The sequence below is a fragment of the Lycium ferocissimum genome, unplaced genomic scaffold (assembly GCF_029784015.1).
Source record: "Lycium ferocissimum isolate CSIRO_LF1 unplaced genomic scaffold, AGI_CSIRO_Lferr_CH_V1 ctg535___fragment_3, whole genome shotgun sequence".
In the NCBI taxonomy this organism is placed as follows: Eukaryota; Viridiplantae; Streptophyta; class Magnoliopsida; order Solanales; family Solanaceae; genus Lycium; species Lycium ferocissimum.
This window is the reverse complement of record NW_026725958.1, coordinates 108585-114762: the sequence shown is the minus strand read 5'-3', so window position 1 is coordinate 114762 and position 6178 is coordinate 108585. Positions and strand designations below refer to the sequence as shown.

Sequence of the window (6178 nt, the reverse complement as noted above, 5' to 3'; positions counted from 1 at the left end):
ACACAAGTTCTCAAGATCTCTCCAAAACAGAGTCACCTACAAGTTGAAGAACCTGATCCATATACAAGATCTAGTCTAAGTTCTTTATATTGTTGTGAGTCTTTATTTGTTCGTGCTTAAATTGTAAACCTACTCTTCTCTTTAAATGAAGTTGTTTGTAGGTAGATCAAAAGTCCCAAAGGGTGCTTGTTGGAAGTATGTTTCCTCAAGCTGTTGAGTGGTACATTAGGCTAGGATTAGTCTAAATGTATTAGTGGTCTTTGGCTAGAGTTAGTCAAGTGGATGTGCTTGCAATCGGAGCATTGCAAGTGAAGAGAGACTACGGGGGTTAGTTCCTAGGTTGCATAAGCGTTATTGTAAAGGTGAGGGATTATAGGAGTTAATTCCTAGCTTCCATAGAGTTGTAACCTGAAGTTGCTCGAGTAGTGGAGTTGAAATCCTAATGGGGTAGGTCGTAATGTTTAATCCGCGAGCAAGGAGTTTTCCACAGTAATATCTTGCCTTTTGTACTTACGGCATTACATAAGGGAATTGGTACTTAACCAAGTCGCTCATATAGTATTTAGTGGACACACGGCTTGCATTAATTGGTATCAGAGCGGGTTCTTTCTAAAATATTAACACCTAGAAAGGATCCTCTTCATGGCTAGCTCGTCAAACCAAACTTTCTAAAATATTAACACCTAGAAAGGATCCTCTTCATGGCTAGCTCGTCAAACCAAACGAAGGGGGAGTGTATCTCAAAACCACCAAGATTCAGTGCAGAACACTATGACTGGTGGAAGGGCAAAATAGAAAAATTCATCATTGCTGAGGACCCAGAGCTATGGGACATTATCTCAGATGGCACTCCTACTCCTGCACAAGATAGCTATACCCTGCAAAAGGATAAAAATGCTAAAAGGATTTTGGATCGAAGCATTGGATCAGGTCAATACAACTTAGTTGCCTTTTGTAAGACAACAAAGGATAGTTGGGAGGCTCTTAAAAGTACACATAATGGATTTGCCAAGCTCAGTACAAAGTTCGAACTTCTCAAGATAAAAAAATGACAAAACCATGCAAGATCTAGAAAGAAGAAAGTCGAAAGAAAAAGAGAGACTGAGACACAACGCAGCTGCCAAAAGTAACTTAAGAGAGGAGGAGGCTGACCCGGACTGTTTTAATCAAGGACGCAAGAAGAAAGCTCGAAGAAATAACCAGTCTCGAAAAGAAAACTTAGAAAAATCAAGAGAACAATGTTGCTGCTTCAAGTGTAGGAAACCTGGACACGTTATTAAAAAATGTCCCTCTCAAAAGTAGAGTGTTGTAACACCCCGTATCTTAAAATAAAGGTTAGACTCGTATCGTTAGAGTTTCAGAGGAAATTGAAGGTTTGAACGTTTTGCGAAAATGGCTGAGGAGCCTACTTGGGGCAACCATAACACCTTGATTCATTAGGAATTTGGAAAAGGTTCCTTAATGAAATTTGTAGTACATAGAAATATCTTTCCATGCATATAAGGATGAGACCAATCAGAGTCCGGATCAAGGAGATATGATCGTCTCAAAATGGCTAATACAGGGGTGCTCAGATTCGATAGAATCGACTAAGTTTTCTGTAGATCTGCCTTCCAGCCCGATTTAGTGAAAATATGTTAAGAATTTGAGAAAATGTAAAACAAAAAATTTGTCGCCCTTTGAAATATCTTTCCAACGGTATATTATAGAGGTCAATCGGACATGTTTACAAAAGGTTATGGCCATTTTACTGAAGACATTCCGGGCTCGCCAAAATCCTCGCGAGGCGAGAAAGTCAGGCTCACAAAAATCCTCGCTTTGGCCTTACCTTACTGGTTTGTGGCGCCCCAAGATGGCCTGGCGTGTCTAAATTCTCGCGAAGCAAGGCCTGGGGACGAGCCAGGACTTGTATAAATACAACACTTAACTCCTAAAAATCAGTTTTTCACATTCTTCAAGCCCTAGTACGAAGTTCTTCTCTCCCTACCATTAGAATACACCAAGGTAAGTCTATTCCAACCATTCCAAGTGAATTCTAACATGTGTTCTCATAATCTAACAATGAAATCATTGTTCTTAATATAGGGCTTTCAAGAAAACCCATTTAAAGGACTCAAGACTTAAACCTTGGAACTCTTATTCCAAAATCAGATTGTTAATACAAGTTTAGAGCATTACCAAGTATGTAGGGTTACTATCTACGTGTGGGAACATCTTTGTTTTTCCCCCACGCCACTTCTTCCATAAAGTATGAAGTTATACGAAAACTAGAGTTTTTAACCACGCTCATGATAACCCTAGGTCCATGTACCATGCTATACTAAGTATTGAAGTATTATTAATCCATTATTGAGTTCTTGATATTTCATTATGATTATTGAAAATCACGTAGTAATCCATGAAAACCCATACTTTGCATTCCATGGGTTCTTACATGCAAGTTATAATTTATTATGTTTATTTTGAAGAAAATACTCTACATGCTTTACACGTTTTCATGCAAGAATATTATGAGGTGATATCCATGTACATGCAAGTTATGATTTATGAAAACCATGGGCTCAAGTGCCATCTATTTTCCATGTTCATGTTTTTGGGAGTTGCACAGATTACCGAGATGGCTTCAAGCAGCCTGAAACAACATTAGCCACCGTAGGATGAGGATCGCTCTGCCCGTGTTTAGGACGATTCCTTAATAATGTTTGGATCCTTTCATGTTATATTTGTATCTCATATCCCTGGCAAAGTATGAGAGCGTTGCTGGTAGGGTACAAGTAACCAAACTATGTTGTCGGTTATACTTATGCTCTCCCTATAATAATATTTTACTCATGTTATATCTATATGTATTCATGTGCATGACCAGACTTTAGTTTCAGTTTTTATGATGTTATTTCCATGTCCCATGTTATTTCATTCAGACGTTCAGAATGATAAAACTTCTAACAACCCTGTTAAAAAATCATTGCTAAGAGTGGAAATCGTCTGAATACACACAATGCTTGGAGAAATTGCTGCAAAGATGCCTTAAGAATTAGACATCAGTATCTTCTGAAAAGAAAGAAATCCATCAATAGAAACTCAAAATGGAGGGACCTGGTCTCCGGGCAAGGAAGTAGGTGCCGCGCTGCTTGGACAAAGAAGAATTTGATTCATCCGTTTTATCATGATAAGGGACACAAATTAGTTTGGGTTCCTAAGTCTGATAAATAATTCTGCCAAAAGGCTTGAGTGAGAAGAGCCATTCAAAAGGGACACTCAGTGTGGCTCAAATATTAGACTGCGTCGAACAAAAATAAATTAATTTCTTTTTCTCACTCAAGACCTACCAAAATGAGAGTGTATCCTTTGGATTGTGGCAAAACTGGCTCTACACTCTCCCATCTATAAGAAATTTATTTTGCTCCCCCAAAGGTTCTTCTACATGACTGGGATTGACAAGAGTAAATGTATACACACAGGGAAATACTAGGATGATTAAAGTATTGAAGAATCTACTTCTGCCCAGAGTTCATGCTAATTCTCGTTTGTCAAAGAACCTGGTTCCCTAAACTCAAGTTAGTAATTCTTCAGTATTGATATGTCTTTAAATTGCTAAAGGGTGCCATGTCGTTAAACTTTTTCCTTATATCAACCTTGTTGATCCAAAACACCTCATCTATCTGAACCAACCCAATTGATTAAGAAAAGTTCTCCCAGCCAATCAAAATGGTTCGTCGCTAACTTCCCTTAACTAAAAGGCTCCCTTCCCCCACTCTTCTTGAACTCTCAGACTTTTCTCTCTCTAGAACTCTTAGTGAAGAACTGCGGCTTCCATCTCTTAGTGAAGAACTAACGGGCTTCCACCTCCTTCTCTCTCGGTTTGATCATGTCTCAAAACGAATTTTCGACTATACCTAAAATGAAGATTGCTCTCTCACCTTCTAAAAGCTCAATCTCATCAGAACCAGAACCTCAATCCTCTTCCCTAAAATTCCCTATTTTGTTCAATCAAGATCCTTCTATCACTCCCTCGAAACCCAAAATTTCGGACTCTTCCAGGACTCACAAAAAATTTGTACCTTCTTCTGAAAATACTCCTTCCAAACCTACTGAGACTATCGTGGAAGCTCTTCAATACATTGAGGACTTTGAAGAAAATGAAGAAAAGGGTGGGGACACAGAGGATCAAGTCAGTGCAAAGGAGCATATCTGCGATGAAAATAAAATCTCTAAGGAAAACTTAAAGACACATGGAATGGCAGAGAAGGGAGTAGAGAGTGAGATGTTTTGTGATGATGTTGTTCAAATAGTGTAAAAAGGCAACTATGGAAGTCTGAAAGAAAAATTGTCAAGAGGAAAGTTTACAGAGGAATCTGGTGCCTCTACTCAAGAGAAGTCAAAGGAAACTGGAGGGAAAAAAGAACAACGCTGCTGAGAAAAAGGCTCATCGACAAGGAAATTGATCTACCGGAGAATATCGTGGTTTCTGAAGTCTCGAGAGAGAAAAAGAAAAATCCTACTCAAGAAGAAAGAAACTCCAAGGAAAGAAGAAATGAAAAGGAAAAAGGATATGAGGAGAAGGATGCACATTCCAAAGAAAAGGGGAGATGCTCATCTTTTAGAAAAAGAAAAGTCAGTTCAAAAGGATTACTTGATCACTCTGCAAAAAGACGAAGGCTTAGAAAATTAGAAGCTGGGCGGCAAAGAGAATGCGAGAAGCAAAAGTGCTACTTGGGAGAGTGTTTTATGAAAAGATCAACAGTACGACGGAATGACCGAATTAGTGAGATCGATCGAGTTCCATAATGGAGTCGTCGTTTTGTTGCTCCGGACTAAAAGTGTTTAGGGCGGAGAAGTAAGGGAATTTTATGCAAACCTCTGCTATTCTGATGACTACACCACCTTGATATCTTATGTGAATGGATCTGAGATTAAATTGGATGAAGTAAGGCTAAGCAATATCCTTGGTGTACCTACCGACGGAATAAAGTCTGTAAAGGACTTGACTGTCAAGCTCGAAGGCACAACCACTGGAGAATGTATCTTCAAAAAACAACTAAATCCTGAAAATCAGCTTCTGTTCGAGCTTATTAACAAAGTGTTGCTGCCAAGAACTGAGGGAAGAAGCAAAGCTTTTATCATCGACTTGTATCTCCTTGAAGCTCTAGCAAACATCAATCCGTTAGCCTGCCGTCTCTAATGATCGAGCACATGATTAAGGTCGTACATACCAATAAGGGTAGACATGGTCTTCCTTATGGTTTCTTCTTAACAAAGATCTTTGAACACTTTAAAAAGGGAAAGGCCACAAAGCCAAAATGGCTTTTCACTTTAGTTCATAAGCTACTTTTAAAAAGCCAATTTAAACACCCTCGTAGTATTCTTGTTCCGAAAAAAAATACACCTATAATGGTTATGTATTCTTTTGATTATTTTAGCTGCTCAAGATTTAGGCTAGACTTGTGAGTTTATATTCTTTTGATTAGACATTCGATGGTGTTCCTACATGTAAGCTTCATGTTTTATGTTGATCGCATGATTTTGTATATTTGAATACTTTCTGTTTAATGCCGTTAAAGCATAATATGTGATGGTATTTAATACTATTAAAGCATACTATGTGATGTTACAACGACGCTCGTATCGTCATTATATATTTACTTTCATATAAATGTTATAATGTTGGTTCATTCACCAAACTTCATTTTGTGGGGGTTTAAATCGGTATGTTATTGTTGTAACGTTGGTTTACTCGATAGATCACGATAGTTTGATTGCCAAATTTCCTTAAAACTTGATAATTGGTTTGAATTTGTAACCAGGCATTAAGACAGCATTCACCATTCATCTTGAATAAATTGAAATATAATGGCCTAAATTAAAAAATGAATTAAAAAGAACCAAAGTGGCGCGCCAGGTAGGGTCGAACCTACGACTTTCTGCTTAGGAAACAGACGCTCTATCCACTGAGCTACAGGCGCTTTGTTGTTTTATCGCTCCCTTGACATATATTTATACGTTTGAGAATAAGCAAATTTGTTTCCGAAAAGCTTTAAAGACCATCATCCATCGGTTTTGAAAAGAGGGTCTCTCTAGTATTAGTATATAATGGGACGCCGTAGCCCAACACGAAAAATGAGTCGGTCTAATAATAAAATTATGAAAGTTTTATTACCTAAATACAATTATAATTTAA

At 38.0% G+C, this 6178-nt stretch overlaps 1 non-coding gene across 1 annotated transcript; it reads right to left on the bottom strand.

The window, feature by feature from the left end:
• Positions 1 to 5891: 5891 nt before the first annotated feature.
• Positions 5892 to 5963, bottom strand: TRNAR-CCU (transfer RNA arginine (anticodon CCU)). Its single transcript has one exon. It is a non-coding gene; the product is annotated as a tRNA-Arg (tRNA).
• Between the last annotated feature and the right edge of the window lie 215 nt (positions 5964 to 6178).